This window comes from Leopardus geoffroyi, chromosome C1, assembly GCF_018350155.1.
Source record: "Leopardus geoffroyi isolate Oge1 chromosome C1, O.geoffroyi_Oge1_pat1.0, whole genome shotgun sequence".
Classification (NCBI taxonomy): Eukaryota; Metazoa; Chordata; class Mammalia; order Carnivora; family Felidae; genus Leopardus; species Leopardus geoffroyi.
Window position 1 is genome coordinate 127,241,783 of NC_059328.1, and position 18,948 is coordinate 127,260,730.

Sequence of the window (18,948 nt, forward strand, 5' to 3'; positions counted from 1 at the left end):
ACCTCCATGGTTTTAGTTTACCTAGTTGTAATTCTGAAGAAACCATTTGCTTTTGGCTTAGATGTCATTGATAACAAAAACTTTTGAGTAATGAAAAGGTGGTTAAAGTCTAACTGGAAGCTAACCTGTTTGTAATATTGGAAAGAGTAAGATCTATGTAATATTTAATATGGTTGAATACCAGTGTAACTGGAGTAATTGAACACATTGTAATAAAATTTGGTATATTGGGCTATTTTTGAGAGCAAATGTTTCTTCCTCACATACTGATTAGGTGCTCATCTTTTCACACCTTTTTTGTTGTTGTTGTTGGGTGGTTTTTTTTTTGTTGTTGTTGTTGTTGTTTTTTGGCTTGGGTGAATATGTCCTTAAATAACGGATTCTGTAATTTGTAGCAGACCTGCCTGTGTCAAGGATAACATTTTAGGCACACTTATGAGGCTCAACTTGTTACCAGAGTAAACTTGGTTCTGAAGAATAATCAGAGTTTTGACAGACCATTTCTTTGGGGTGTAGGGACACCCTACTGGCTTAACGATCTTACCTGTTCCATAACTAAATCGCTTGCATACAGAATTACATAGATCCATAGATTCAGGATATGCTAAAAAAATATGTATATATATGAGAACACGTAACCCTGAAAGGTAAGTTCCCTCCGTTCCCCCACATAGTACCCATTGCTTAACTTAGTCTTTTCTAAAACTTGGTTAATTGATAAATTATAGAATTGATGCTTTCGGGTTTCATATACTTCATATACAGAAAGAACTGATGAAAATATAGGAGGCTTGTGCATTCTCTGATTAGCTGTGGGATCCTTTTGTGAGTTTCAGTTCAATCTCCTCATCTATATAATTGGGATGATAGCACTTAACTCTTGGAGTTGCCAGGATTAGAGATGAGTATATAAAGGCCCTACCATCGATTGTGTTTAACACATAGTATGTATTATTAAATATTAACATATTTTCATGCTTAAAAGAATGAGTTTGTTATTTACACGCACAAGATGTTGCAGCCTGAAAACTTGCTCTGTGAGGCAGAGGAGCACGATGGGAGTTTTCATTTATGTAGGGGCTTAAATCGGTAAAGTTTGCAGCTAGCCATTTTTAAATTAAAAGGTATGTGGGAAATTGGTTACCAGATACCGAAGAGTTGTTTATTTTATAGAAGGTTTTTACTTATGCATTAAAGTCCACATGTTTGTGGAATATATTTCAAGTGAATTATTTTGGGGAGAAAGTATGTGGTAAATTGTTGTAGTGATAAATTCTCCTAGTATCTTTTAAATTTTAGTTAGTTGATACATGTTTCAAGGTCTGGTTTATATACCTGATATCCATATTCAGTGTGCTATCAGGCTGCTGACAAGCAACTCTTGCAGAGTTAAGATTAGGTAAGTCATTTGAATTCATTCAGCCACAGGCGGACTGCAGTTTTGTTGTTGTTTTTAATTCTCAATATTTATCCATACTTGGGTTTTTCTTTTCTGTGAAATAATATACCAGACACATTGTTCTTTAGCTTTTCAGGCACTTTTGAAAATGTATTGGTCTTCATACATACTAGTGTCTTTGCAGTTTGTACCTGTAGACAGATTTGAGTTTAGCATGAAAAGTTGTATTATGAAGTCCTCGGACACTAATGCCTGGCCAGGGTTCAAGGCAGCCATACCTTATGCTGAATAGTGAACGAACACAGTATGATTGGATGCTCCTTTGGGGAGTCTTATATGGCAGCAGCAGAATATTTTACAAAATTGAAAAAACTTTTCCTTAAATTGTGCAGAAGAAATGCACTTCCATGCCTTGCCAAGTAATAAAAGATTTTCTGGTACTGGCACTTTAGAATACCCAATTATACCCATTTGAGTTAATGTTAAGTTTTAATTCTTCAGAAATAGAGAAGCGCTGAGAGTTGATAATACTTTTATTTTCTCCATTCTTGAAAATGTTACAATAATGAGTTGATGAGTTTGTAATGTATCATTGCTGTTTGAATCAGAAAATTTCACTGTTAACACTTGATGATCTATTGCAAATACTCTTTGACAGTTCCTGTGTCTAAAAGGTATGGTTACAAAAGGCAATGAACTTTTCAAATGGCTATTGTAGTTCCAAACCACAGAATCAGTACTCTGTCTTTGTATTCACACACGTATACAATGATGATAAGTTATTATTTGTAACTGAACTAAACTGGGATAAAGAAGCATGTCAGTTTTTCTCAGTATAATAGTCATTTTTTCCAAAGTAAAATAATCTTGCATTTAATCCTTGTGAAATCTCATGTTTACTAGTAATACAGACATGCAAAGAATCAAATCATAAAATCAAACAAAATTTTATTAAGTTAACTTTGCTTCTCAAGTAAGTATATGTTATATAATTAAGCAAATTTGTTTATACCTGATAAGATGTAAGAATGGAAGCATAATTCAATTCAGTTAGTTGTTGGGTGATGGTTGAAATAAGAGATGAGTTATTCAATCCTAACTGAAAGCTAGTTCTTTACCTTATTTTCCAACAGTTTGGTTTTTTTCCCAGATTTTATCCTTGAATATTTTGCCTATACTTACCATCTTAGTCTCTACACATGCCTATTAATTTTTTATTCCCATGAGTTTTGAAAGCCTGTACTTTATGAACTTTTCTGTTTGTTTGCCTTCTTAAAGATTTCTTTTGTAAGCTCACTTCTCTAAGCAAATCATGAAGTTTTTGTGCCTTATTTCATAAGTATTAAAGTTTATGTTTAAATGATTGTTTTTATACCCTACTTGACTAGTGTTTTCATCTACAGCTCCCTGAAAGTACATTCTCTACAAAAGAAATTAAGTATGCAAAATAAATTACATTACATTTGTTTTTATTCTTTTTTTTTTTTTTTTAAGTTTATTTTGAGAGAGAGAGCATGCACGCTCACACAAGGGAGCATGAGTGGGGGATGGACAGGGAGAGGGGGAGAGAAACCCAAGCAGGCTCCTCCCTGTCGGCCTGGAGCCCTCGAGGGGCTTCATCTCACAAACCGTGAAATCATGACCTGAACTGAAACCAAGAGTTAAACACTTGACTGACTGAGCCACTCAGGCGCTGCTATTTGTTTTTATTCTCGACCTTTCTTCTTGAAAGGCAATAATTTGATATTGCCTTGCCTTAGAGTTTAAAGTACTATAAATTGACTTCTCCCAGCTTTAGTTTGATCAATGACAGATAAAAATTAATTTTGTGGGCTAGTTGTGTAATTAGCTTCACTAACAGGTCTTCTGTGCGAAAGAAATTCCATAACTGGTATAAGATACCACCTTATAGTCTGAGTTAGAGGTTTAACTGTAGATTTACCTTGATGCTTTGTTTCTTAATAGAGAAGCTATGGAATTTAATTAAAAAAAAAAAGGTTTGGGGCGCCTGGGTGGCTCAGTCGGTTGGGCGTCCAACTTCAACTCAGGTCATGATCTCGCAGTTTGTGAGTTCAAGCCCCACATCGGGCTCTGTGCTGACAGCTCAGAGCCTGGACCATGCTTCGGATTCTGTGTCTCCTCCTCTCTCTGCCCCTCCCCTGCTCATGCTCTGTCTCTCTCTGTCTCAATAATAAATAAACGTTAAAAAAAAAAAAAAAAAGGTTTAATGTGGGGAAAAAACTGTAAATGTTTGCAAAGCAATGACTTAAATGAACAAAAGGCCCTCATTTTTAAGGTGCTTTTGGGGAAATTGCTTATTACAGAATTGCTATGTTTAAAAATACGTTAGTATCTTTTTACTGGAACCAACCCAAATGCCCTTCATTGAGTGAATGGTTAAACAAACTGCTGCGTGCATACCATAGAATACTACACAGCAGTAAAAAGAAAGAAACATTGATAAAGCAACCTAGGTGGATCTAGGTGAATGAAACAATGAATAAAACAATGTTTTTAATAATTAATTTTATTTATTTTGGAGAGAGAGCACAGACAGGGGAGGAGCAGAGAGAGACAGGGACAGAGAGGATCAGAAGCGGGCTCTGCGCTGACATCCATGAACCCAACGTGGGTCTCAAACTCACCAAATATGAGATCATGACCTAAGCCAAAGTCCGATGTTCAAATGACAAAGCCACCCAGGCACCCCATGAATAAAAGTTTTAAAATAGAGCAACCATGTGGTCCCATTTACATACTCAAAATGGCAGATTATAGAGATGGAGCACAGATTAGTGGTTGCCAGGCATTAAGAGATGGGGTTTGAGGGAGCAGAATGGTTGTGATTATAAAGGGGTAGCATGAAGAATCTTTGAAGTAATGGAACAGTTCTGTATGTTGATTGTATGGTGGTTACCTAAATCTACATGTGATAAAATTGCATAGAAACACAGAACAAATGAGTGCATGCAAAACTGGCAAAATCTGAATAAGGTTGTATATCAATATCTATCTCTGGTTTTGATGTTGAACTGTACTTATATAACATTATCATCGAGGGAAACTGAAGAGTACATGGGAGCTTTCTGTACTATTTTTTGCAACTCCCTGTGAATGTACTATTATTTAAAAAATACAAAGTCAAGCACAAAAAAAAAACCCATTCTTTATGTATATGTTCCTGTATAATATTGAAGAAAGTATATTTTTAAGCAAATACCCTCTGCAAAATGCCATTCATACATTTTATATTGTTGATTTGTGTTGGTTTTACTAAGTCATGTTCACATGCATTGGAGCACAATAGAATTACTGATAGTCAAATATCTCCAAGATGCAGTTTCTGTTTTCATTATATTTGCCTTGTTTTCCCTAAATGCCAGTTCTTTCTTCATCATCCTTTTATAAAGGCTTGCTGCCCTTTCACTTTCCAAGTCTTCATAGAAATTAAAGAATCTGACATTAGTTATCTATATTGTTCATTTCCAGTTGCTAAAAGGATTTTGTCAAGAGGCTATATATTCATTATTTAACCAGATACTTACATTTTAAGCATATTGAATATCTGTAAGACAAAATAAAAGAATTTATCTTGTAAAGATATATAGAACCAGCAAATGAGGAATCACTTGGGGAAAGAAAGTGATGTAAGTGCTTGTTAAGTAACACTGTAGTTACTGTATGACCCTCCACTTTTTAATGCAAAAGTACTAAATGTTTTAATGCAAAAGTACTAAATGTTTTGAAGCAGTGTGAGGAGGTCAGAAGTAAAAGTGTAGACCACCAACTTGGGGAGGATACACTTTTTGTGATATGGATGATGACCTTGATCCATTTGGAGTTATTTTTTGGTTATGGTGTGAGATAGGGGGTTCAAATTCATTTTATCTGTGGATATCATTTTTATCTCCACACCATTTGTTGAAAATACTGTTCTTTCCCAGTTAAATTGTCTTGGCTCCTTTCTTGACTATAAATGTGCAAGGTTATTTCTCAATTCTAAATTCTACCACATTGATTTTGTGTCTATCACTAGGCCAGTGGTACCACTGGCTACACTGTTTGATTATGAAACTTTGTAACAAGTTTTGAAATTAGGACTTTTTTTTTTTTGAAATTAGGGTTTGCCTCCAACTTTGCTGTTTTTCAATATTATTTTGGCTATTTATCTGTTTTCATATGTAGTTTAAGATCAGCTTGCCAATTTCTGCAGAGAAGTCAGCTTGGATTTTTGATATGAATTCTGTCAAACAGGTCAATTGGGCAATTTGGAGAATATTACCATTTTAACAGTACTAAATGAAAATGTCTTTAACGTGTAGTGATTCACTTAAAAAGAATAATAAACTCATTGCATGTTAATATAAATAATCACTCCTATGAAAAATAACATTTCAAAATAAAAAAATAGCAAGAAGAATGGGATTGTTTTACAGTTTTACAAATCTTCTTAACATTTGGCTTATCAGGAGAAGTTGGGTTGTTATATCTATTTTACTATTCACTCTCATTGGACATGTGATTTTGGCTGAAATCTAAGAAGATAATTTGGCCACACACAGATAGAAGAAAAGTGAGGGACCTCATGGACCCTTTGACAGGATCTTGATCCACAGTGGTCCTTGGACCACATTGTGAAAACAGCTTGTCCAGTGCTTGGAAGAAATAAATGTTTGGAAACTCAAAGACTTGGTTAAAAATCACAAGTCGCCACTGAACAGTTTATGTGATTTTGAGCAAGTAATTTAGCCTCTCAGGTTTCTTCATCTGTAAACTGGAGGTAATGACACTATACTTTGAAAGGAGGAAACAAGATCATGCCTGTGAAGTTTGGGGTATATAGAAACCACCAAAGAACTGATTCTTGTCTTTAATTTAGACTTGTCAACCCTTCTCTATTGTATGGGATTAGCTAATTTCCACCCCCCCCCCAAAAGTTTACATATCACAGCATGGTAACCTTCATGTAAACTTGGTTTATTGTGGTGGTGTTTACTTAAGAGTTGAGTTTTATTCATTTAGCCTTTTATTATCAGCCCTTATAGCTACAAATCATGATAGTGAAGAAGGGAAGGGAAGAAGGGTCAACAAAGAAGGTAGAAATTTATCAGAAATGAGGGAGTAAAAGGGGGCCTGTGTGGCTCAATTGGTGGAGTGTGGGACTCTTGATCTCGGGATTGTGAGTTCAAGCCCCACGTTGGGTTTAAAGGTTACTGAGAAATGAAATCTTTTTAAAAAAAAAAGGGGGGGGGGTGGAAGAAATGAAGTAAAATTGATGCCTCCTTTAGATCATTTGTTATCTTACTCATCCTGCTATTAATGTTGAAGAATGAAGGAAACCAAAAAAAACTCTGCCTTAAATTAGAGAATGGTTCCTTTAGCATTTTCCCCCCTGTTAAAATTAATAAAATTAAATCATAAATGACTCCAATTTTTTAATGATTCTATAAATACTGGACCAAGTCATGTATAAAGTTCTAAAAAAAATAATTCTTGCCACTAGAACTCTATGTCATTACAGTAGTAACTTTAACTTGGCATTTGTATGCAAAGCTAAAGTGATACGATTATTACTATGCAAAATAATGAAAAGTGTGAATTCACTCATTCAGCAGGTATTTATTGAAAACTTACTTTGTATTGGTTTTGTAAAACAGAGAATGCCCTTGCCCTCCTGGATCTCATTTTCTTATGGGTGAGACAAAGAAATGGAATATATATAAAATATAATGTCAGATAGAAATACAGAAATTATTGTAATGAATACAAAAGGTTGAGAGCTTAAAGATTGACAGAATGAGGTATACAGTCTATTTGAGACAGGGTGATCAGGGAAGACCTCTTGACATTTGAAAATGCAAACACTTGAATGAAGAGAACAAGCCATGAGATATATGAGTGAAGAACATTCTGGGTAGAAGGAACAAAGTACAAAGGCCATGAAATGGAGGAGATGGAAATGGAAATTATACTTGTTTACTGATGTTCAGTGTCCTCCCGAAGACAGCATTTAAAGGAATAAGTACATTAAGAACACTTTGAGGTGTGGCTCTGGGACTGTCGGCTATGCATATTTTTAGCCAAATGAATCCTTTCCACTGTAGAGCCTGTTAATTCCAAATGTACTGGATTTTAAAGGACATTAGCAAAGTCTAAACCTAAATCTTTAATCTTCACTTGTCTTTTTAATGCTAAACCAAAAGGATTTCTTGTTTTTTCAATACTAAACCAAAAGATGCATTTATATAGAGTGGTAGGTAAATCTTTGTGTTGAAATGTGAGAATTTCTGGTCCAACCTCAGTAGTTCTCAAGATCAGTCCAGTGGCAGCTTGTCCTAAAGTTATCTACTTTTCATTTCTTCTTCCAGTGAGTTGAAATGAGGACAAGGGGAGATACCTGGCTTGGGCCTTTCCAGCCAGCTATTATAAGGATCTGACAGGACAGCAATCAAGCAAAAGTCATTTAGCCTTTGCTTGAACTACTCTGGTGACAGGAGTGCATTCCTAAGGGACTTCTTGTCTCTTATTTCTTTGTTTCCAGGTTTTCAGGTATATAGCTATAAATGTGAATATGTATAGATATGTACATATCTGTATAGCTGTGTATGTTTATGTTTGTGTATATATACGTGTATGTATGTGTGTGTATGTGTATATACGTATATAGTATTTGATGTAGAGGAGGGTATAGTCAAAGGAGAGAAGATCCAGTTGGAGGAGGAGAGCATAATTGAAATGTTATCATAAATGTACATCAATATCAGTGTCATCTATAGGCTCTCCTTCTCCCTCCTTGCCCCAGAGAGTAGAAAATAAGGTATGGGCAGAGATGGGAGACTTTACCTGCGCAGGCCTAAGACCCACTTGCTTGGCCCAGTTGTCCTAAAAAGAGGGAAAAGGGATAGGAAGAGTAACCCTGTAGATGCCCTCAGTAGGTATGTGTCTCCCAATTTTACTCCCCCTGGCTGTTTAGCACCACCTTAGGCTTACCAGGTTGTATTCCATATTATTGCTGGTGAGAAACTCGATCTAATCCTCAAAGCAAATTAGATCTTGTCACAGAACCAGGCAGCTAGACCATAATGGTATCTTTGTGGTTTTAGGTTTTTATCTTTTATAAGGTGGTACAATCATAGGAAAGAAATGTCTTGAAGGATAGTTTTATAAAAGCTATTTTTAGATCATTTTGATAAGCTGATTTCAGAAATGTGCTCAGGTTGTTTTTTTTTTTTTAATTTGGATAATTTTGCCACCTTGTGTGTCTTTTGAAATCAAAAATATTTATTATTCAATACATCAACGGATGGTAAACTTTTCTTTTTGACTGAGATGAAAACTGAACCAGTGTAAAACTTACTACATTTCGGGGCGCCTGGGTGGCGCAGTCGGTTAAGCGTCCGACTTCAGCCAGGTCACGATCTCGCGGTCCGTGAGTTCGAGCCCCGCGTCAGGCTCTGGGCTGATGGCTCAGAGCCTGGAGCCTGTTTCCGATTCTGTGTCTCCCTCTCTCTCTGCCCCTCCCCCGTTCATGCTCTGTCTCTCTCTGTCCCAAAAATAAAAATAAAAACGCTGAAAAAAAAAAATTAAAAAAAAAAAAAAAACTTACTACATTTCTAAAATGAACTTTTTGGTTTGCACTTTTAAAAGCTTTTTTAAAACAGTGCATTACATATAAAAATCAAACAGTACAGTGGATCAGTAGTTGATTATCATTCCCTTATCTGCTGTCTTATTATCAGGATTCATGAGTCTCTTGAGCTAGAATGTTCTTAGCACCAAATGTCAAATGGATTCTTTTTCATGCTTCCATCAATTTATCAATATCATGTCAAATTGTTTTGTTACACATTAGAAGCATGGGTTTTCTGTAACTTTTTAATTCTGGAGTTTCTAACAGCCTTTTTTTCTGATTGGCAAGCAATAGTGTACCATCACCATACCCTCAAAGTTATTCAGTCTCTATTTCATGGATACTTCTTTCTTTTTTTTTTTTTTAATTTAATTTTTTATTTTTTTAAATTTACATCCAAATTAGTTAGCATATAGTGCAACAGTGATTTCAGGAGTAGATTCCTTAGTGCCCCTTACCCATTTAGCCCATCCCCCCCTCCCAGAACCCCTCCAGTAAACCCTCAGTTTGTTCTCCATATTTATGAGTCTTTAGCTATTGTTAATAGTGCTGCTATAAACGTGGGGGTGTATGTGTCCCTTCGAAACAGCACACCTGTATCCCTTGGATAAATGCCTAGTAGTGCAATTGCTGGGTTGTAAGGTAGTTCTATTTTTAGTTTTTTGAGGAACCTCCATACTGTTTTCCAGAGTGGCTGTACCAGCTTGCATTCCCATCATGGATACTTCTTTACCTCAGAGATTTTCTCTTTGATTCTTGTGTCCTGCCCTCATCCTGGGACTTCCCTTCTGCCCTCCAAGGTTGAATCAACTGTTTGCTGGATTCTATGGATCCTTCCTCTTTCTTGGTTTTTAAAATACTCATTTTGCTAGATAATAGCCTGAGGTATTTTCCTTAAAAAGTTTGCTTGAGAAGTAAACCTTTTCAGACTTTACATGCCTGAAGTCTTTATTCTGCCATCATACCTGAATGATGTTTTAGAATGCTAAATTCAAAATCATTTTAACCTTGTACTTAAATTTGTCTTCTAGTATCTGGGTTGCTTTTAGAGATCTACTGCTGAAATTTTCCAAACATAAAGTTTGATAGAGAACTCATTTCAGCAGTTACTAACATTTTGTACTGTTTGTTTGATCATATATCTGTCAATCCATCTCATTTTTTTCAGTTTATTTTTGAGAGAGACAGAAAGCAGAAGCTGGAGGGGGCAGAGACGGAGTGAGGGAGAGAGAATACCAAGCAAGCTCCACACTGTTAGCACAGATCCAGTACAGGGCTCGAACCCACGAACTGAGAGATTGTGACCTGAGCCAAAACCAAGAGTGAGCCACTTAGGCCCCCCTCATCTCATTTTTTTAAATGTTTATTTATTTATTTTTGAGGGAGAGAGAGAGAATTCCAAGCAGACTCTGTGCTGTGAGCCTGGAGCCCAGCACAGGACTCGATCTCACAAACTGTAAGATCATGACCTGAGCCTAAATCAAGAGCCAGACACTTAACCGACTGAGCCACCCAGGTACCCCAATCCATCTCATTTTTTTTTTGACACATTTCAAAATAAATTTCAGGGATCACTTCACTCCTGAACACTTTGGCATTCATGTAATTAACTAGAGTTCAGTCAGTATTTGATTTTTTTTTTATGGGTAAATATACACATAGAAATGCATAAATCAAGAACTTAACCATTTAGTGAAATTTCAATAAATTGTATACATAGACCCAGGTGCCTGTCAAGGTATAGAACATTACCATCATGCCAATAAACAACAACCAAAAGTTTTGATTCTTTTTCATCATATGTTTTCTAGTGCTGGGCCTTATATAAATGAATTCATACAATATGTACACTTTTGTGTAAGTCTTCTTTAACTCAACATGTTTTTCACATTTATCTACGTTGTTACATGTGTGAATGTTTCCGTTTTTACTATAGAATAGAATTTTATTGCATAAATATACAATTCGTTTTTCTCTTCTACTGATTGCCACCCCTGTGCTGTTCCTGGTTTTTAGCTTTTATAAATAAAGCTCTTTGACTCATGAGAGTATTTGAGAATAAGTTTTGTTTTGCTTTGTTTTTTGTTTTAAAGTTTATTTATTTATTTAGAGAGAGAGTGAGAGCAAGCAAGGGATGAAGAGAGAGAATCCCAAGCAGGCTCTGCACTATCAACATGGAGCCTGACTCAGGGCTCAGTCTCACAAACCATGAGATCATGACCAGAGCCAAGATCACGACTCAGATGCTTGACTGACTGAACCACCCAGGCACCCCAAGAAGTTTTAAATCTTCAAATTAGAAACACCTACTAACATGGAATATTATAGCACAAAAATCCATTCATTTATTTCTTTATTCCATTTTTTCCTAGTTCTTGAATTTTTGTCAATATAATATTAAGTCACAATTTAGCTGAGAATACTGTCAAACTTTTTCATTTCTTGCTATTCTTAGTAATACAAAGAGCAGGTAGGAAGATTATTTAAAATCATCTCCGTTTTGTAAAAAATAATCTCTGTACCCAACATGGGGCTTAAACTCACAACCCTGAGATCAAGAGTCACATGCTGTGCTGACCCAACCATAAAATCATTCCCCTTTTTTAAAGTTTTGAATATTCTTATTGAAATTTTAAGATTAACCTGTGTTTCCTAGTCCATTGACTGACTTTAGGTAATTGGGTATTTATGTTAATTAGATGTAATTAAGTGTAGGTTTTTCCTAGAAGTTAGCATTTCAGCATATGCACTGATTTTAGAGGTAGTCATTTTTTTTTTTTTTTTTCAACGTTTATTTATTTTTGGGACAGAGAGAGACAGAGCATGAACGGGGGAGGGGCAGAGAGAGGGAGACACAGAATCGGAAACAGGCTCCAGGCTCTGAGCCATCAGCCCAGAGCCTGACGCGGGGCTCGAACTCATGGACCGCGAGATCGTGACCTGGCTGAAGTCGGACGCTTAACCGACTGCGCCACCCAGGCGCCCCAGAGGTAGTCATTTTTAAAGAATATATTAGTTTGACATTAACTTTCATATGAATCATTCTTTAATCCAGAGAGACATGATGTTTTGTGTTGTGTTTTGTGTCTATTATGCAAGAGTACTGTGTGTTTTGTTTATTTTTAAACAAAGAATGTTGCTTCTACTTGTAATTGTTTTGGAATTTTAAAGACCCAAGTTTAAACTCTTAAATTCATGATCTAGAAGGCCTTTTCCAACTCTAAAGTTTTATTAAAATTTTAAGGTAAATAAAGAATGAAATTTTCTGGTTGCCATATTACATTACCAGAAAGGGTTAACCTGGTATAAGGTCCAGTGTATACATTCCATGGCTTTTTGTGAGTGTTAATTTTATACCTAATGAATGCTGATTCTGAAATTTAAAATTTAAAAAGTGTAAAGTGTCTTTTGTAGTCTAGTTTTTAAGCTGTGTTTGTGGCACATGAAAATTGCTTGATGGCTTTTCTGAAAGCTACCTGCAGCTGCTACACAACTTTTCAGTTGAGTCTACCTAACTACTGAAATGGAAAGTCCAGTAATAAGATAGGCGACAGTTTAAGAGGATTGATTTAAATGTTAAATACAGTTCATATCCACTTGGACTCTATTAGCATCTAACACCTGTACTTTAATTTTAGAAAGGAAATTATTCATCTTTTCTCATGTTGTTCTCTCTTGGTTTATGTGGCATTTGTGAAAATGCTTACAGAAATGCTGGTACTAAGATAAGGGATAATTGATGTTCTTGTTTGTAAAACAAACAAGTTCCACTAAGATCACAGAAATGGCTACTAATTAAATTGCTTCTGTCCTTAAAGACATACCTCTGCCTTCAAGAAGCTCATGACTTAGTAGAAATCCATTTGAGTCAAAATTTCCATATTCTAAATGGCTGCAGCTTCCATTTCCTTTTCTTGCTTTCTCTACTTCCTACTTGCTCTCTCCTTTCCTCTCATCATTGAACAAATTAGCTTAAAGGTAGGGCAGCTTAAAGAATGAGCTATGAAAAAGGAGTCAGGGATGCCCAGCTGGCTCAGTCAGTAGAGCATGCCACTCTTCATCTTGGGGTTTTAAGTTCAAGCCCCACATTCGATGTAGAAATTACTTAAAAATAAAATTTTTTGAAAAGAAAAAGAAGAGTCTCACTTGGTGGTTTTTAATGAAATATATCAATATATGCATTTCCAAGGATAACGTGGGGTTTACACTTTCTAAATGCAAAATACAGAACCAAGTGAAAGTTGGTGGTCAGGTAACATTAACTGAATTGCTTTTACATATCCTATCATAAAGTCTTGTTATAAAGAATACAAGCATTCTTGTCTTGATCTCATTTCTCTCACAGCTTTTCATCTGACATCCTGTGCTTCAAAGATACTAAGTTAATGGCCTGGCCAGGACTTCAAGAATCATCTCTAAACTACAAGTCCAACTTTGTACTATACCAAGTATAAAGGAATTAATCAGATCAATTAATGTACCCCTTTTTTTTTTGGCCCCAGAACTTAATGGAGGCAAGTTTATTGGGGAATATTTCAAGATAGATTGCTTATCATGCTTACTACAGACTCAGTACTTTATTCTTCTAGACATTCTAATGTTACTTGCTCGAAACTACTTATGTACTTAGAAGACCTTCCTTCCTTCCTGATTCAAATGCTAGTGTTTATGACCAAGTTATAAATGAGCCTACACCACTCAGTGAGCTAATTAAGAAATTGAAAAGTCAGCATACATTGCCTATGATATAACTGAAAAATAATTTCAGTTTATTTAGTAAAGAGTTTGTTTTATGTCTACTGTGCAAGAGTTTGTGTGTGTCTACTGGTGAGAAAATGTGCATTGTGATAGTATGGAAAACATAGTACATTCTTTTTAACTCACTGACTTGATCTAATCCAAAATTTAAATTCCGCGTAAAGTCACTGAGAAGCTATAGAATGACATTTGCTTGTTGGTCTGGTGTTTTTTTCATGACAAAGATACTGTGTTTATTTAGGTTGTGTATTAAGAGTGGCTTTTAGGGAGGATGCCTGGGTGGCTAAGTCAGTTAAGCTTCCGACTCCTGATTTGGGCTCAGGTCATGATCTCAGGGTTCCTGAGTTGAGTTTGAGCCCTGTGTCAGGCTCTACACTGACAGGGCAGAGCCTGCTTGGGATTCTCTCTCTTTCCCTCTCTCTCTGCCTCTCCCCTGCTTACTCTCTCTCTCCCAAAATAATAATAATAATAATAATAATAATAATAATAATAATAAACTTTTTAAAAAAGTGGCTTTTAGGGAAGTTGTTACAGAAAAAAACATAATGTCTTATTTTGTAAACCAGGATGTATTTTTTTAATGTAGTACATTTTGTGAAGTAGAACATTTTAAAATTAATTGCTAGTTTGTTGTTAAAAGTGCTTGACAGAGGCTTGTATGGCATCCAGGCCCAAGTGGCATGCCTTGGGTAGTGGGGCTCCACAGGTTCCAGGTGTTCTGGTCCCATGAGATGAGGAAGAAGAGGAAGATGAAGTGGAGGATGAGGATGAAGACGATAAAGACAGTGACGAAGAAGAGGATGAAGACAAGAGCGTCGATGAGGAAGTGAATGTTGAATTTGAAGCATATTCCATCTCAGATAATGATTATGACAGAATTAAGAAGTTAACTGCAGCAGCTTTTCCTGAAGGCTCCTGTGAACATTGCAGAACTAACTGATTTCTTAATTCAACAAAAACCACATCGGGAGTGTGATTAAGGAAACAGATGTTTCAGAAGACAGTGATGACGATGTGGATGAAGATGAGATTTTTGGATTCATAAGTCTTTTAAATTTAACTGAAAGAAAGGGTACGCAGTGTGCTGAACAAATTAAAGAGTTGATCCTGAGCTCCTGTGAGAAGAGCTGTGGAAAGATCTCGGTTGAACAGCTGGACGCACTTTTCAATGACGCCTCCTAGCCTGTGGGCTTTCTCCTCAGCGAGAGGTTCATTAACTTAGTTCCTCCTCAGATCGCGCTGCCCATGCACCAGCAGCTCCAGAAAGAACTGGCAGAGGCACACGGAACGAACAAGCTGTGTGGAGAGTGTTCCTTCTACCTTCTGATTAGCAAGACGTTTGTGGAAGCTGGAAAAAACAATCCCAAAAAGAAATGGAGCAGCCAAGAAAAAGATGAGTTAATGTTCACAAGTGCAGAGGAAGAAATTTTCTATGAGAAGGCAATCTTGAAGTTCAACTACTCGGTGCAGGAAGAGAGCGACACCTGTCTGGGAGGCAGGTGGTCCTTTGACGACGTCCCAATGAAGCCCTTGCAAACTGTGATGTTGATTCCAGGTGACAAGATGGATGAAATCATGGGTAAACTGAAAGAGCATCTCTCTCTCTGACCCATTTCCCATGGGCAGCAGGGGGCTGGTTTTCATTTTTGTAAAATTACCAGAAAACAGCTCAGATTTACTGAAAAACTCATCACTTTATTCAGATTAAGGCCCTCTACAAAAAAGTAGGGTTGTCACCTGTGTCTGTGACACATTTACAAAATAGCTTTTAAAAAAAAAAAATTTGGTCAAATTATGAATGGTTGATGAAGAGCTTTTCCAGTAAGAAGGAAAACGTGGAGTAGTAATTTAGAACTCAATAAAAACTTCCATTTTTTATTTTTAAATAATGGGAAAAAAAGTGCTTGACATCTATTACATGAATAGTTTTCCTGGTTATCTGGAATATTTTTCTTTATATCTGGAATGGTCTTTCTGACTAAAGTTTATCCAACCTGGAGGAAATTCAGTATATTTCACACTGAAATGAATTACAGAATTTGATTACTTTTTTTTTGGAAGGTAAGATTTATCCAATTCAAGATCTCAATAAATGTGTTCTGGCGAAAGCAAACAGCAGTGATTTACATAAGTTTTCAACAATACAGGTTCACAAGAATGTTTATAAATTATTGCCATGAAAGAAGGGAGTAGGCAGAAATTGAGATGTGCAGTGTTGCAGAAATTGGGGATTGAGGAGCACCAGAATACAACTCAGGTGTATTAAGATCCTAAAGGTACTAAGGAGTTGGACTTGGTTTTCATGAATATGCATTTGAGTATGAGTAGGTCAGATGCTCTCAATCAAGCACTGTTAAAAATTTCCATAAGATTTCAAGGTGTGGCATGGGTGTTTTTGTTTGTTTCTATATAATCTGACATATAAACCGTGTTGAAATTTATTGGCCAGTCTTGGGTTTTTTCCTACCGATATTTTTATACAGCCTAATTGAGATATAACAGACATACCATAAAATTCACCCATGTAAAGTTTACAGTTCATTGGGTTTTAGTATATTCACAGAATTATGCAGTCACCACCATAATCTTATTGTAGAACATGAACATCGCTTCAAAAAGAGGGGCACCTGAGTGTCTTAGTCGGTTAAGTGTTCAACACTTGATCCAGCTCAGGTCTTGCTCTCAGGGTCATGAGTTCAAGCCCCATATTGGGCTCCATGCTGGACATGAAGCCTATTTAGTGAATATGGGGGTTTTTTGTTTTTGTTTTTGTTTTTTTAACAGTCATGCTCCGTGGTCCTTTCTTCCTCCCCCAGACCTAGAGAACCATTAACCTACATTCAGTCTTTGTAGATTTGCATCATACAGTATGTCACTTTTTGTGACTTTCTTTTAAGCATAGTTTTTAAAGGATCATCCACGTTGTAGCATGAATCAGTTCTTCATTCCTTTTTTGTGGCTGAATAATATGCCACTGTATGGACGACATTTTTTTTATCCCTCAACTGAGGGGCATTGGAGTTATTTCTACTTCTTGGCAATTGTGAATAACGCTGCTGTAATTATAAGCAAACAAGTTTTTGTGTGGATGTATGTTTTCGTTTCTCTTGGGTATATACCCAGGAATGGAATTGCTGGGTCATATCATGACTCTGTGTTTAATCATTTGAGGAACTGATAAACTGTTTTCTGGGGTAGCTGCACCATTTTGCATTCCTGGTAGCAATATGAGGGGGGTTAGTCTCTCCACATACTCCCCAGTGCTTGTCATTGTCTGTCTTTGATTATAACCATTTTAGTGGTTGTGTAGTAATATCTTGTGGTTTTGATCTGCATGTCTCTAATGATTAAAGATGGTGAACATCTTTTCATGTATTTATTATTGGCTCCTGTTGATTTTATGTAGACCTTGATATCTAGATGTTGTTTGTATACCTTTTATGAACTCTATAATTACTCAGTATTTAGGCTCTGTTTGTCACATAAAATGCCATTGTATGTTTGAACACATTATGTATGTTATATTGGAGAATTGGAGAGAGACTAATTCATCAGTGTTTTCCAAACTTACCTGATAAATAGGATAGTCACCAGTTTGCCTAGGACAGTCCCTGTTGATGCCTGTTGTTTTGGCATACTTATAAAAGTAGCCTCTTTCACTCTGAAGTGCCCTGCTTTGGACAATAAATTACATGGCTATGCTACTGACAATTAACTTAGAGTATTTAAATACACACTTGCTATCTGCTAGATCAGAATCTCCAAGAAAAAGGCCTGGAAATACGCTTTTAACAATTTCAAGGTCAAGCACATTTATGTTATCCTAGCAGAATGCTGGTGTTTCTCTGTAACCCAGAACCCATTATCATTGTTTTAATGGGACAGTGAGTTGCAAGTTAAAATAGGAGAGGAATAATTTCTTTTGATAGGCTAACACCATCCTTCTCCTTAAAGTAATGATAGAGGAGTATTTTATGACATGCATGTTAGGTTCTTAGGAGCAAGGGAGTATGGGATAGCAAAGTGAAATAAGTTTCTGGAAGTTGGGTGGTCTCAGGATGGAGGGCAGTGAGCAAAACTGAGCTTCCCTTTGAGTTTGATGACAGGAGAGGAGAAACTCTTGAACATGTTCTTCATACTTGAGAACTAGGAGCAAGAACTAATGGCAGAGTAGGGGGTGGGGGTGGAAGAAGTACTTTCAAATTCCAAGGCTATGTTACAGAAGAAGGATAGAATGTGATACCATTAGTTCTTATTTATTTGGGGTCAGGGGGATTTGAGAATATTTTTAAGTCAGGCATTTGTAAGAATTCTGTATTTAAAAAATTTTTTTTAATGTTTGTTTATTTTTGAGAGAGAGACAGAGTGCAAGCCAGGGAGGGGCAGAGGGAGAGGGGGACAGAATCCAAAGCAGGCTTCAGGCTCTGAGCTGTCACCACAGAGCCCGATGCAGGGCTCAAACCCGCGAACTGTAATGTCATGACCTGAGCCCAGCCCAAGTCGGATGCATAACCTACTGAGCCACCCCAGGCATCCTGAGAAATGTACTTTTATACCAGTATCAGAGATGCCCATTCAAGTTTTAGAATTTTTTAATTTGCTAATTATGTGACTGCCTTTAAGATGAAAGCAACATATCTGACTCAGTATAAAGTAAAGAATGTGCACTAATTATTTGTAGAGGGTGATTTGATCACCTTTTACCACCAATGGTACATAATTAAGAAATTAGTTAAGAAATGGCTGGAAAGTTAGCAATTTATGTGTATCCCAACATAACTGTAGCCTCATGGTATTTCCATTAGCCAGAAACTCAAGCCAACTCTTGTATACTATCAAGCAATACAGTCTTCAGTATAATTATCCACACCATAATATTTCATCCAAAAATTCTTTGGATGGAGAGCAAAGTCCTTACTATTTTTTTTTTTTTTTTTTAGCTTTATTGAGGTATAATGCATGTACGGTAAACTGCATGTATTCAAAATATATATTTGGAAGAGATGCTGGATATTTTTTTAATTGATACTGTGGCAAGTCTGCCATTATAATTTGTCTTCTAAGCATACAATAACAGTGGAGAAATAAAACAGCTTGTTAATTTAACTTGGGGAAACTCATGAATTATTCATAGTAAGATGTTTTACAAGGGATTATTAAG

At 36.3% G+C, this 18,948-nt stretch overlaps 1 protein-coding gene and 1 pseudogene across 14 annotated transcripts in view; both read left to right on the top strand.

Annotated features, from left to right (window-relative positions):
- R3HDM1 (R3H domain containing 1) overlaps positions 1-18,948 on the top strand; it is a 206,436-nt gene that overhangs the window by 1,131 nt on the left and 186,357 nt on the right. The window lies entirely within an intron of this gene.
- LOC123598859 lies at positions 14,335-15,678 on the top strand (annotated as a pseudogene).